Source organism: Lagenorhynchus albirostris, chromosome 20 (assembly GCF_949774975.1).
Source record: "Lagenorhynchus albirostris chromosome 20, mLagAlb1.1, whole genome shotgun sequence".
NCBI lineage: Eukaryota > Metazoa > Chordata > Mammalia > Artiodactyla > Delphinidae > Lagenorhynchus > Lagenorhynchus albirostris.
In genome coordinates this window covers 44,198,925-44,214,211 of record NC_083114.1, presented here as the reverse complement: position 1 = coordinate 44,214,211, position 15,287 = coordinate 44,198,925, and the positions used below count along the sequence as shown (strand labels likewise).

The window sequence follows — 15,287 nt, the reverse complement described above, 5'->3', positions numbered from 1 at the left end:
GTAACTTGATTGCCAAGGAATGTAAATTACGTTAAACTTGCAGTGTCTCCCATAAACAAATATAATGGGCATATTGGAACTCATATGTAGGAATCAATATCCCTCCATACAGTGTACAATTACTCTTGGCAAGAATACTTTAATGTCTAACCAAGAATTTTAATTTATTCATCTTGCTTCAAAGTGTTGATCATTGTTGTCTAGGTATTACAAACTTTAAAATTGGTCCTTACCATATTGCCTCTTCTCTTTGAGCTCTGTGGGATCACCTTTAACATTCAGAGATGATAGAAGGGTTGCCCACTGAAAAGCCAAAAAAAGGCTCTTAATAACCATTTAAGTTCACCAGAAGAATCAAAATGAGAACACTAAATGCAAAGACTTTAGGAGATCATGATAGTGAAAGCCTTAATACAATCAGAATCCTGCCATAACCTTGAATCTATATTTGTTCAAGACAGTATCCCTCTGACTTTTCTAAGTGTTTAAGCAGGGTGCAAGAATGTGTGGTTACCTTCAGTTGAGGTCATTTCCATTCTTTTCAACTCTCTGCTTCAAATTATTTTCAATAGTGTGAGTCACCAAAACATTTACTGAGAGTGATTGGGTTTAGGATATTAGAAATTCTTAGCTGAAAAAAAACCCCGCTCTTACGAAGGAGAGGAATTCTCTTTTGAGTTTGTCATAATATAGGTTGATGTCTTTGGGGAATGACCATAATTTTAAAGATCTAATTATGCATAATGAAATGGGAATTATTGGAATTTCACAGTAACCAATTTAAAGTCTTAAATTGTGTATCTCCTTTATTGTAATGTATGGAAATTTTTAGAGAAACTTTAGTTAACATTTTGTTAAGTGCCAATGTCAGAATATAACAAATTTATAGTTTCTTATGAATGACAGGCCTACAGTTATTGTTTTGGATTATTTGATGAAGGACAAACTTATCTACTGGTTACCTGTATTTGTTAGTCAAGCTGTGAAAATAAGGTGGATTACAGAAGATAAGAAAAAAATTTGAGCCTGTAGACTCAGTAATTTTCTATCATTTACTATTAATCTGCTGATTTGAATGTGGCTTAGATACCGTTACAAACTAATTCAAGTCAGAGTCTTAGATTAGGTATTGGGTGCCAGAGAGGTATTTAACAAAATTTTCTACCTAAATCTATATATGTGCTGCCTAAAAAAAAATAATTTATAAGAAAAAGGAAAGGTTGTGAGTAAACGAATATCATTAAAAATTCCCAAAGGCTAGCACTTGGATTCTAACAAATATTCCATTTTTATCCATTAGTTCTGTAATATTTAATTTTATATTCTTTTATTTTTTTAATTGGCAAATCATAAGCCAGCTGTATAACAGTATCAAATATAGAGTTTCATAGAAAGCTTTGGACTGAGCTCTTTGTTACAGAGCTTGGAGAAAGCTATGCTCAGAAAACAATTTGCTGATGTATAATTAGTTATTTTTTGTAGTAGGAATTTGTGTCCTGTGCCAGAAGTAAGTCTTTCTGGTACTAATTTTGAGACCAAGGATAAAAGGATAGTTGTGGAAGGCACAGCATGGCAATGGTTGGCTGAGGGATAATCAGCCTAAGCTTGACCTGACTGCATTTTCCTCACACCTCTACTTTCAGAGTCATTTAGGTATTTGAAGCCTTATTTCCCACCTATTTACTGTTTCTGGCTTTCTCTTTTCTTTTTTTCTTTCTTTTTTGCTTGGAATGGAGATTAAACAACCAGAAGAAGATATGCATTTTGATCAAGCAAAATGTTTGCTTCAAATTTCATAAGTTATTTTGAAGGAAATCAGAAATACTAAGTACTTTGACGTCCTTGTTTCTCTTTAAGCTTTTCACATGTGTGTGTACACACACAAAAACACACACACACACTCTTGTTCAGAAGTTATATTGTGGCATTGGATATTTTCCCCCTTGGAAATGGTTCTTAACTCTGGGATTTTAGAAGTTTGGAAAATATTTTTTCAAGAGAACAATGGTACTCAAAATAATGAAAGGTGGTCCTACTTTTTCTGTATTTCATTACTTTAAAATTTTTATTTTTTCCAAGAACTGCAAGTGACATTTGAACCATGCTGCTGTTGTACCTTAAACAAAAACTCAGTGATAACCAGTATTTAGTCTATTAAAAATGCTCTTTTTGAAGAAAAAAGTTTGCAAGTCTCTGTTTAGCCAGAGTATAGTATGGGTCTTCACAAGAAATATGGTGACCTGTTTTCTTTGTGAAAACCTAGGAAAATGCAAGCGTGGGTGTGATGTGTGTGTTCTATTTGCATTGAAACAATGTAATTTTGTGTCTTCTTTTTGCTTTTCCTGACTTATTTCGGAAATTGTACAGTCTTGGGGGGGAAAGTCTTTTCTGTTAATATATTTGCAATTCATTAAAGGATATGGAAAATCCAAATAAATTACTTTTGAAAGCAAATTTATAATCAAGTCATTAAAGCTATATAAGAGCTGTGCCATCTGTATTTTTATAGTAAGGCACAGCAAAATAGTGAAAGATTACAGTTTTATGTTCCACAAAAGTCTAGGGCAATGTTTCTCTATTTTTTTTTTTAACTTACACCCTCTTCTAATATATATATATTTTTTTTTAACTCACACCGTTTTTTTAGTATTATTTGGAATGTCAAAATAAATATTGTGACCAAAAAATGGTAACTTTTAGAACATATTTTTCCCAAACTACAAAAGTCCCTTGCCAGCAGCTGCTACTTTGCAAGTCAACTGCTTATTATTCTTTAATCATGTGATTTCTGAAATTCCTTTAAAAGGGACACACAGCTTTTTTGTTCTAATTTGAATCAATTTTAAATATCAAGATCTGAAAGAAGTAGAATATAGAAACCAAATTTTACTCTAGTTTGATATCTTGGAAAAAGGGTAGAGAGCTGAAGGGTTTTGTTCAGACTTGAAGAAAGGGTAGCAATAGGGAAAAAGACATAAAGTGAGATGCGCTGAGCAGGTGAGAGGGAATGACTCAGACCGTAACCTTCCCTAGGACCGGCCATTTGCTGTCAGCAGGGCAGGGATAACTAGAAATGTAGGTAGGAAGTATTCTTTGGTTTGTTTAGCCTCTAATTAATGGTTCATGAAGGTTCAGAAGTGCAAACTTTGCTAAATACTTATGTTTAGTGAGATCTTGCCATGTGCACCGTGTTACTTTCCTTGTGTACAGTATTTTCAGTCCTCAACCCTATAAGGTAGGTGCTACTGCATTTTACAAAAGAGAAAACCAAGACTCAACTATTAAATGATAGAGCTGGACACTTTTGGCATTTGTGTATGTTCAAAACCTTTTACTTAGTTTTGGACTTCTCTGGAAGTTTCAGATCATATCTAATGTTAACTCTCAAGTGTCCTCCCTAGCATTTTGACATTAAGTATCACAGAAGTTCGGGTTTTACAAAGGAAACTTTATTACTAACCGTAGATTTAAATCTATTATATGCTTAGTCCTTTGAAGGGGCTTTTATGTGTATCCTCCCTCTGTACTTTTCATACTGAAACTGAAAGCGGTATCCCTTTCTTGAGTAACTAGAATTTGCTTTAAAGTAGGAAATTTTAAGTGCTTGATTTTCCTTCCATTTTTACTTTTTTTTTTAAATTACCAATTTCCCTTAACACAAGCATTCTTTTTATTCAACACCCTCAAAATGGAATTTTCAATTTGAGGCTAAAAGCTGTATTTGAGAAGAAAATTCAAATGGATAGTGCATCACTGGAGTTGGAATAAGAAAAAGAGTAAGTAACAGTGGGAGCAAAGAAGTAGAATTAAGGTTTCTAATCATGTATTTTTAAAAAGCACTAGACTGATATCTAGGAAGTGTAGACTTTGCCCCTTAGTTGCTGTGTGACCCTGAACAATTAAACTTTTTTTCTCATCAATACAAAGAAGATCAGATCTACCCTTCTTATCCCACAGAGGACTGAGGATCATATGTGTTAAAGCATGGAAATGCTTTGTAAAACTAAAGCACTGTACAAATATACAGTGGTATTGTCAGGGTGGAGGTGATGTTATAGAAACATCACAAATAGAAACACATATATATACATATACTATGTACTATACATATAATCTGACATTTTATATCCTGCAACCCCTGAACGAGAACTTACAGCTATATTGGCATAACTATCTGCAAATCATCCCAAATAACATGTAGTCTAAGGTGTTAGATTTTTCTCAATATTTTGTGAGTTAATACATCACTGGGCAAGGTGCTACACAAGAATAAAAATTCATCAGTTCTTAGTTTCCTAATAATGAAAAGACTTGATTGGGTAAAAGGATTTCTTTGTATATAACAGCACTCCTTAAACTTACGCCAGTTTGCAGCCCTTATACCAGTCGATGCTATAAATCTGTGACCATAATCATTTGCATATCTTGAAAAATGCTAGCATTCATCTTCTTTTTATTTAGGATTTATGGATCACTTTGATATAAGAATAATCTCATTTCATCTTTACAGCCTTATAAGGTAAGGCATGTATTACCTGTTTCATACAAGAGGAAACTAAGTCTTAGAGAAACCAAAGCATTTGCAAAAAGAGGAAGATCTTTTGCAGGAACAGCTTGGCACACATTTGCTTACATATTTTTGGCCAGGACTGGGTCAAATAATCATCCTTAGCTGCAAGGGATACTTGGTAAATTTTAGAATCTGGTAAAAGGGACTGGGTTTGCCATGACTGGTTTAGATACATTGTGATCTGTGTTTGGACCCAGAGATTTTGTTAGCAAAGAAGGGGGAATGGCTGTTGGCTTAGCAGCCAAGAGCACCTACCACACTGCTGTAGAGAGGGTAGCGCTTTTTGTCAGTTGATCCTAAAAACTTAGTGAACTTTCTTATTCTAAGAATTTGTAGGGTTTCTATTTGAGCAGGGAATTCCTGACATTAATTCCTTTTTTTTCCCCCATCATGTATTTTTTTTTATTTTTTATATTTTTTACGTCTTTATTGGAGTATAATTGCTTTACAATGGTGTGTTAGTTTCTGCTTTATAACAAAGTGAATCAGTTATACATATACACATGTTCCCATATCTCTTCCCTCTTGCATCTCCCTCCCTCCCACCCTCCCTATCCCACCCCTCCAGGTGGTCACAAAGCACCGAGCTGATCTCCTTGTGCTATGCGGCTGCTTCCCACTAGTTATCTACCTTACGTTTGGTAGTGTATATATGTCCATGCCTCTCTCTCGCATTAATTCCTTTTTAATCCTTGTGTAAAATACCTCATTTCTTTTTTCTTTTTAATTGCTGTGGCTGGGATCACCAATATTATATGGAGCAGTAGCAGCCATAATATCAAGCACTCATTGTTTTATTCCGAGTCTTAAAGAAAATGCATCTTAATTTTCTCAAACTTTCAACTCGATATAATCTAAAACCACTCATGTGCAATATGTTGCCTTTGTTAATCTCATTGCCAATTCCAACACAACTCTCGCTTCAACTACCATTTATAACCATTGATAATTAAGATACCTCCTTTCCATCGCTAGTTTTCAATGGTTTACATCGTGACTGGGTGCTGAAATGTATGTCTGATAAGAAAAAAGTATATTGAGACTCCTAGGGCTGGAAAACAATGGCACTTAACCTGATTACAAATCTGTCCCTCTCCCAAAACAACCATAAAATCAAGTAGAACAAAACTGTACATGTTTCATGCCTTCATTATTAAGAGAATACTATAACTTCAAATTACCTGTAAGTAGAGCGGAAATTTTCCAGTAGGGATCCTGCTATCACCATTAGCCTGTGGTCACAGAAAGTGAGGAAAAAGGCTAAGTCTCTCCATGGACAGAGCTGAATGGAGTAGAAGACTTATTACAGGAAGCCCAGAATCTTCGGGGGAAAAAATGAAACAAATGTAAAATACCGAACACAGGTTGGGACTTGGTAGATTATAGCCCTCACTTCAGGGAAAGGTTAAAAATGTCTGGAACCAGGAGTGGCAGCCTCATACAAGCAGTGTTTCTACGGGAGAATAAGATATGAAAAAGAGGCATTGAAAGGAAAAAGGGGAAATAAAAGACTGGCAGAAAAGAGAAAGCACATCATTCTTCCCACCCCTACCAGCAAGATCCTGAAACTGCAAAAAAGAGCTCTCAAACTAGGAATCCTGCCCATGAAATGACTGGGAATAGAGCAAAGCGATCCCCGTCCATACAAAACTATTGCAAAAAGCCAGCAAACGTAAATTAAAGGCTTTCTGCTGATAAAAAAGACTCTCCCCAAAACAACTGCAAAGCTAAAGAAAAATATGCTTTTAAAAGCATATGAGGAAGTGAAATGTCACCTTAATTGAAAAAAAAAATCAACAAAAAGCATTGATAAATTTGACTACATTAAAAACACTTTGCATGACCAAAAGAAAGACAAATGACAAACTGGGAAGAAATATTTGCCCTTATGTCACAGATAAAGGGATCATTCCCCTAATGTGTAAAAAAATTTTTTTTTTAATTTTGAGAGAGGGAAAGACACGAACAACACAATTCACGAAAAGATATAACAAAATGCCCCTTAAACATGAAAAGTTCAAATTCAGTCAGATCCATGCAAATTAAAACTACATAGAGATACAGAGACTTCCCTGGTGGTCCAGTGAGTAAGACTCCGTGCTCCCAATGCAGGGGGCCTGGGTTCAGTCCCTGGTCAGGGAACTAGATCCTGCATGCATGCAGCAACTAAGAGTTTGCATGCCGCAACTAAGAAGCCCGCATGCCACAACGAAGATCTGGCGTAGCCAAAATAAATAAATATTAAAAAAGAAAAAATACTACATAGAGATAACAATTTCTCACCAAACAGATGGGCAAAAATTCAAAACTTGACAATACTCAGTTGGAGTTGGAGGCACGTCACAAGGACACAGGAGCCAACTGGACTGCCCAAACAATACATTTGATCCTCCCAAAATCAAGTACAATAATGCTATTGGAGAAAAATAGGAATTTATGAGCCCATAACAATAATTAATAAAATAAATAAAGAGCAAAGAAAGGAGGAAAGGTAGGGCATACAGTCTGCTGTAACAAAAATATCAAACTGGGTGGCTTAAACAACATTCTCACAGTTCTGGAGGCTGTGGAGTCCAAGATCAAGGTGCTAGCAGATTCGGTGTCTGATGAAGGCCCACTTCCTGGTTCATAAATGGTGGTCTTCTAGCTATGTCCTCACAAGGCAGAAGAGGAAAGGGACCTCTCTAGGGTCTCTTCTATAAGTGAACTAATTCCATTCATGAGGGTTCTGCCCTCATGCCCTAATCACTTCCTAAGGCCCCACCTCTTAATACCATCACATTGGGGGTTAGTATTTCAACACATGAATTTTGAGAGGACATAAACATTCAGTCCACTGGATTCTCCCTCTTCCCCCCCAAAATTCATGTCCTTCTCACCTGCAAAATACATTTATTCCATCCCAGCAGCCCAAAAGTCTTAACTGGTTCTGGCATCAACTCCAAAGTCTCATCCAAATATCATCTAAATCAGATATGGGTGAGACCTGAGGTACAAGTCATCTTTTTTTTTTTTGATGTGGACCTTTTTTTTTTTTTTTATTTTGCGGTACGCGGGCCTCTCACTACTGTGGCCTCTCCCGTTGCGGAGCACAGACTCCGGACGCGCGGGCTCAGCGGCCATGGCTCACGGACCCAGCTGCTCCGCAGCATGTGGGATCTTCCCAAACCGGGGCACAAACCCATGTCCCCTGTATCAGCAAGCGGACTCTCAACCACTGCACCACCAGGGAAGCCCCAATGTGGACCATTTTTAAAGTCTCTATTGAATTTCTTACAATATTTCTTCTGTTCTATGCCTTGGCTTTTTAGCTGCGAGGCATGTGAGATCCCATCTCCCCGACCAGGGATTGAACTCGCACCCTCTGCATTGGAAGGCGAAATCTCAACCACTGGACCTCCAGGGAAGTCCCGAGGTACAATTCATCTTGAGGCAGATTCCTCTCCATCTGTGAACCTGTGAAACCAAACAAGTTATGTGTTTCCAAGATACGATACTGAGACAGGCATAGGACAGACATTCTCATTCCAAAAGGGAGAAACAGGGCTTCCCTGGTGGTGCAGTGGTTGAGAGTCTGCCTGCCGATGCAGGGAACGCGGGTTCGTGCCCCGATCCGCGAAGATCCCACATGCCACGGAGCGGCTGGGCCTGTGAGCCATGGCCGCTGAGCCTGCACTCCGCAACGGGAGAAGCCCCAACAATGAGAGGCCCATGTACCGCAAAAACAACAACAACAACAACAAAAAACATTCTTTTGGCATTAGTTGGTTACAGTGATAGCAAGATACTGTGAGTGTGGCAGAGCAGCTCTAATGTAACAACTGCATTCCCTGCTTTCTGAACCGAAATGTAAGTGACTCATATCCTTTACATATGCGTTACCTGCAAACATTAACGCTGCAAATCTTGACATACACCGTTTAGGGGGAGTTGATGCTAAGGGGTTACAGTAAATGTTGAAAGGCTCCAAAAGTTCCTTTGGGGACTTCCTGTTTCTCCTCCCTCCCCTGAATTACTCTGCTTAACAAGAACCAAATTACTTAGAACTAGTCTGAATAGCAGCAGCACCCAAGGAGCATGACACTGAGTTCATGTTAAAAAGCAGTACCTGTGTAATGTACGTTTTACACCACAGGCAAAGGGAGTATCGCTCTGGTTTTTAACTCCTGCATTAGAGTCTCCTACAAAAATAAAAGCATCCCATCAAGTTCTTCTAGATGGTGTTATTGCTGTACATTTGTAGATGGGTCACTTTCTGTACTGTGTTTGCTTTGAAGGGATCTTCCAATATATCTCCAATATTCCTTTCTTATAGTGTCCTTTTCTTTAGCTAGGATTTCACATAACTCTAATGCTTTATTAAGAATGTCCTCCTTGTTGTCGTATTGGTTTCCTAGCATGTCTTCATAGATGTCCACGAGAAAGGCAATTGGGGGAACTGCGACTTGGTTGTAAATCAAGTAATTGATTTAACAGGTTGGGATACTTGGAAAGACCACGATCCTGCAAAATCCCTTTCGAATAGTTCCATGCACTTTCATTATGTGGTACTAGTTTGATCCTTTGCAGAGTGTACTGGACTTCTCTCTTCAATACAGCACGATCATTGTAGCCCGTGGTGTTAGAAATTACGAACTATCTTTGGTTCCAGACAGTTATTTCTCACATCCTCTTTGAGAAGTTGGTCTATATACTGCAGCTCATTATCCCAAAAGTGAAAGTCCTGAATAACCCATTGTCGATGTTGCCAGGCGTGATAATTCTTTGCATCCTGATTAAGAATATCAGCAATAAACTCAAGCTCCTGAGATGGGTCTCTCAGCCATTCCACGAGCACTCGCCTATGCTGCCAAACTTGATAGTTTTGGGGGCTGTTCCTCAATTTTTGCCGTGATGTAGTTCATTTCCTCACGTAGATCCTTTTGAAGTGACTTTAAGAGAACTCTCCGAAAATACCACACTGTGTAATTGGCTGCATTTAACTCGATAGCATCTCTGGTTAGTTTAAAAGCCCGTTCACTTCTCTCGTCACGCTGCAGGACAGCCCGGAAATAATCATAAACATCTTGAAATTTTTCACTATAAATGATCTGGACCGCTGCATTGGGGCCATCATTCTGCAGCACTGGATCTATATCAGCCCATTCTGCCCTGTCCCTGTACAGGACATAGGTGGGCGAGTCCAGGCTCAGGAACACTTCGTCCATAGGGGACGCCGCCACCTCTTCTTGCGGCGGCTGGGGCGGCTGCGTGTCGGGCTGACCAGGTTCCCCGCCCTGCGCAGCCGCCCGGACGCCGTCTGCGGCCGCCATCGCTCCTCGGCCCGCCGCGGAGGAGGCGGCGGAGGCCCCGCCCCTATTACATTTATTCTTATCAAAGACAGACATTCCTATAGTTTGAATAGTGAAAAAGGTTTTCACACTTGTAAAAAAGAGCAGTCTCTTCCCCAGAGGGAATCACTTTCATCTCCTTTACCAGATTCTCTTAGTATTTATCTGTATTCTCCAAATGCAATGTTTGATTTTTCAATTTTAGGAGTTATCTACTGACTGCCACTGAGGAGAATGAAGATTTATATTTCCTATATCGCTTCTCCCTACATAAATAATCTTCCTAGTCTGCCTTCAGTATAATTATAACTGTGGCTAGAGCAATATTCAAGGTTTACAATTTCATCACTTTTTAAACCCTGTTCACAACTGAGCCAATATAACACTGTGATTTCCTTCCCTGTACAATTTTTTTTTGTTTTCCCTAGATTATTTGCCTTGTTTCTCATTGTTAACTTTTAAATACTTATAATTAATTCAACTCCAAACTCTTTACCATTTGTCCAAATCTCCTCTCAGCATGTTCAACTGTATCAGTTATGCTATCGATTTCATCATCTTGAAGTGTCTTCTGTAGCTTTCAGAACTGCTTCTATCTGGACTGGTTGCCTTCTGTTAGTTGCATCCTTAGCTTTCTCTTTACCATCATCCTAGAGATTCCCTTTGCTCTTCCTTTATGATGGTTCTCCTTTTTCCTGTATCCAATGTCTTCCTCTTCTTCATTTATGCCCTCACTTTGGTGGGGCTTCCCAAGAAATGGTTGAAGTGAAGTGTCGCAGGCTGAGGTCCCCAGGAAGGAGACTCTGAAACAAAAATTAATGTACAAAGCTTTTATTAGGGAATGTTCTTAGGATCAACATCTACGGAAGAGAAGGAAAGGAAGCAGGTCGAGCAGAGGGAGACGTTGAGCTATGATGAAGTCTCAGTGAGGGCCTCAGCTGACTGGGCCGTTCTGAAGCTAGATATTTTAAGAGTATTAACTCAAGGTTAAACCTGAGACCCTTGGGTTCACAATGTCAAAAGGTAGGCAAAACAAGAGAAGTTACTGAAAGCACCACACTTGTTTAATGCAAATTGGCATCCTTTTTCCTTCAGCAAGTTAAGCAGGGAGCAAAAAAATAGAGAAGGGCATGGATGAAAGGGACATATAATCTTATCCGAAGATCCAGTCCCTCTCTATCTCAGCCACTGCAGACTCCTAGCCAGTACAGTAAGTCCCCTACATACGAATGAGTTCCATTCCAAGAGCACATTCGTAAGTCCAATTTGTTCATTAAGTTAGCCTAGGTACCCAAGTAACACAATTGGCTATATAGTACTGTACTGTAATAGGTTTATAATACTTTTCACACAAATAAAACAAACAAAAAACAAAGAAAACATTTTTAATCTTACAGTACAGTACCTTGAAAAGTATAGTAGCCCAGAACTGTATGTCTGTGGCCTCTGCTAGCAAAATTTTCTTCCTCCGATCTGCACGAGAAGGTTGGAGCCACCTAACAATCTGGTATGGATGTTGCAGTTTTCTGTAGAAAACTCAACTTGACACCTTCCCATGGGAGCCTGATGCTTTGCTCAATGCTGGAAAACTCTCAGAAGGCCAGGCATTTGTACTGAAACATTCACTAGGGGAGCTGTGGAGTTTCAGTAGCCATGAGTCTTAGCATAGATCCTATGAGTAATTCCATAGGCTTTCTTAGGAACACAAACACCTTGTTTACTCAATTTCCAGGTAAAAATGTATTTTCCACCTTTTAGAAACTTTTCTCAAAAATATATTCAAAAATAAGTTTTCATAATTATGCTTATGCCATTTTTAACGAACATGTGTACAATTTGACAAAATGAGGTGGAAAAAACTCAAAACAAGTTCACTTTTAGGGGAAGGAATAAATATTACAAATGTTTATAAACATTGTAGTGGGTGGACCTTTAGAGTGGTCCTGAGTTGGGGCAAGGAGACAGGACTTCATACCCCCGTGTCGACCAGTCATTGGATGCAGGCTGGCTCAGAAAGGGAAAGTGTCCTTGGATGAAGCAAGTCTTATTCATCCCTGGAAAGGGGTTTTGTATATTTTATTTAACCCCAAAATCCACGTTTTATTTAATGTGTAATGAGCATAAACATGAATAAAATATTTTACTTTATTTTCATATTAAGTCTTTGAAATGTGGTGTGGGTTTCTTGTTTGTTTGTTTGTTTTTTGGCCATGCCACGAGGCATGTGGGACCTTTTTTCCCCGACCAGGGATCAAACCTGTGCCCCCTGCACTGGAAGTGCAGAGTCTTAACCACTGGACCGCCAGGAAAGTCCTGAAATGTGGTATGTATTTTATACTTATGCCACATTTCAATTTGGACTAACCACACTAGCCACATGTGCTCAATAGCTACATGTGGCTAGTGGCAACGATAGTGGCCCTAGATAGGTATGTTATTATATGCACCAGGATCTATGTACAAAATGTTCATTACAGATTTTTAAAAATTACTTAAAAGTATAAACACCCCAAATGTCTATCACCAATAAAATTATAAATAAATGATGGTATAATTCAAACAATGGAATGATATAAACTAGAATTAGACACAAAAATATAGATGAATTTTACAAACAAAAATGTAAGAAACAAAACAATACGTATCACTACTTGGCAACCACCATAGTAATAATTGTTTGGGGCCAGAATGATCACTGAATGCTAAAACTAATAGGCAGAAGTTCGAGGAGAAACAAGATATGTACATAGTCTCAAAGTCCCTCCCCACAAGACACATTATTTTCGCCTCACAATTAACAACTTTTGTTTTTTGGCTGCACCGCACAGCTTGTGGGTTGTTAGTTCCCTAACCAGAGATTGAACCTGGGCCCTCGGCAGTGAGAGCAAGGAGTCCTAACCACTGGACTGCCAGGGAATTCCCTACAATTAATAACTTTAGAGTGGGGAACCTCGGCAGATGCCACCTTAACCACGTGATCAAAATTAACATCAGCGACAGGACAACTAGATACCATGTGCTTCCTGATAGGATGCATGGAGAAGTATACAGCATCACTTCTGGATATGATATTCCTGCCAAAAATGCATAACCTGAATCTAATTATGAGGAAATACCAGACAAATTCAAACTGAGGGACATTGTACATAGTAAGTAACCTATAATCTTCAAAAGTGTCAAGGTTATGAAAGACAAAGATAGACTAAAGAACTCTTCCAGATTAAAGGAGACTAAATTGACAAGAAAATGCAATGTGTGATGCTGGATTGGATCCTGGACCAGAAGTTATTTTTTTTAATGTTCTTTTCCTATAAAGCACATTAGTGAGACAACTGGCAAAATTCAAATAAGGTCAACAGATTAAATAGTAGTGTCAATATTAATTTCTTGATTTTGGTAACTACTCTATGATAGAAGATAATAGCCTTTTTTTTAAGAAAAACAAGTATTTATGGATAAAGGGACATTATATCTGCAATTTATTCTCCAACAGTTCTGAAAAAAAAAATCTGTTTGCATGTGGAGAGAGAGAGAGAAACAAAATTATAACAAACTTTGTAAAATGTTAACGTTTGAGGAATCTCAAAGAAGAATGGATGGGAATTCTTTGTATTATTTTTGCAAGTTTTCTGTAAGTCTTTATTTCAAGATACAATGTTAAAATAATACATATATCATGTATAATTCTATTTATATAACAATTTTAAAAGACAAAACTAAACTATGTTTAGGGATACATGCACAGTTGGTGGAAGTATTTACTACAAAAGTCATGAGAGTTGTAACCCTAGGAGAGGGGAGTGTACTGTGCTCCAGAGGAGTCAAAGGGCCTTTCATGATGCTAATAATGGTGTTGGTTATACAGGTGTTTGCTTTATCACTATCTGTTAAACTGTACATATAATTCTTTTCTGCACATGTATTATATTTCAAATAAATGTTTAAAAGAGAAGAGAATAACCCTGAGGAGACAAAAAATTATAATATATTTTAAAAAATTATTATTATTATTATTTTTGGCTGAACCTCGCGCCTTGCAGGATCTTAGTTCCCTGATCAGGGATTGAACCCTTGCACTCGGCAGTAAAAGCGCGGCGTCCCAACCACTAGATCGCCGGGGAATTCCCCTAAAAATGTTTCTGTTTCAAAAAGCTTTGAGGGCTTCCCTGGTGGCGCAGTGGTTAAGAGTCCGCCTGCCGATGCAGGGGACACGGGTTCGTGCCCCGGTCCGGGAAGATCCCACATGCCGCAGAGCGGCTGGGCCCGTGAGCCATGGCCGCTGAGCCTGCGCGTCCGGAGCCTGTGCCCCGCAACGGGAGAGGCCACAACACTGAGAGGCCCGCGTACCGCAAAAAAAAAAAAAAAAAGAAAAAGTTCTCCATGCCCCCAAGTGTGAAGCATACACCTGTCAGCATAATATTCAAGGCTCTCTGCAGGTTGATCCTACCCCTCATCTTCTCTAGATCAGTGGTTCTCAGAACGTGGCCCTCAAACTGGCCACTCTGGTCAGTAGAACTCACTCCTACCCACTAAATCAGAGTCTCCAGGGATGGAGCCAGGATGCTCTTTTAACAAGGGTGGTTTCAATGCACACTGAAGTTTGAGACCACTATTCCAGATTAATTAATTTTCTTTCTTGAACGCCATGCTTCAGCCATACTGAACTATCAGTTTCTGGAAAGTGGTTGCTGTCTCTCACCTTCTGGGCTTTGCACATGCCGTTCCCTGTGTTCCCTGCTTGCCCACCTCACGCCCATGCTTCCGTCTATCTCAGTGTTTATTCCATTGTAAGGCTTTTGCCTGTTTTTGTCTGTCTTCCCCACTTCCATGTAAACTTTGAAGGCAGGGACACCATCTTAATCATCATTGCATCTTTAGCACCTTGGCAGGTGCTCAATAACTATTTTCTTTTTTTTTTTTTTTTTTTTTTGCGGTACGTGGGCCTCTCACTGCTGTGGTCTCTCCCGTTGCGGAGCACAGGCTCCGGACGCGCAGGCTCAGCGGCCATGGCTCACGGGCCCAGCCTCTCCGCAGCATGTGGGATCTTCCCGGACCGGGGCACGAACCCGTGTCCCCTGCATCGACAGGCAGACTTTCAACCACTGCGCCACCAGGGAAGCCCTCAATAACTATTTTCTTAATGACTATAGAGATTTAGATGTACAGAAACCTAATTGCTAACAGCAGTCAGCAACCAGCTACTGGGGTTCGTGAGGGAGAGCCCAGTGTCGTGTGCTATTACTTAGGAATAAATAGAGTCAACATATACCTACTTGCATTTTACTCCAGTCCTACTGAATATCACTGTCCAGTGATCTCTTAACTAAGCTGATGACAGTGGGAAGGAAAGGAAGTGGTAAACATGTGATATTGTGAAGGAAAATCAA

The 15,287-nt window shown here is 39.1% G+C and overlaps 1 pseudogene; it reads right to left on the bottom strand.

Annotated features, from left to right (window-relative positions):
- Nucleotides 1-8,722: 8,722 nt before the first annotated feature.
- LOC132511170 (protein farnesyltransferase/geranylgeranyltransferase type-1 subunit alpha-like) lies at nt 8,723-9,882 on the bottom strand (annotated as a pseudogene).
- Nucleotides 9,883-15,287: the final 5,405 nt, after the last annotated feature.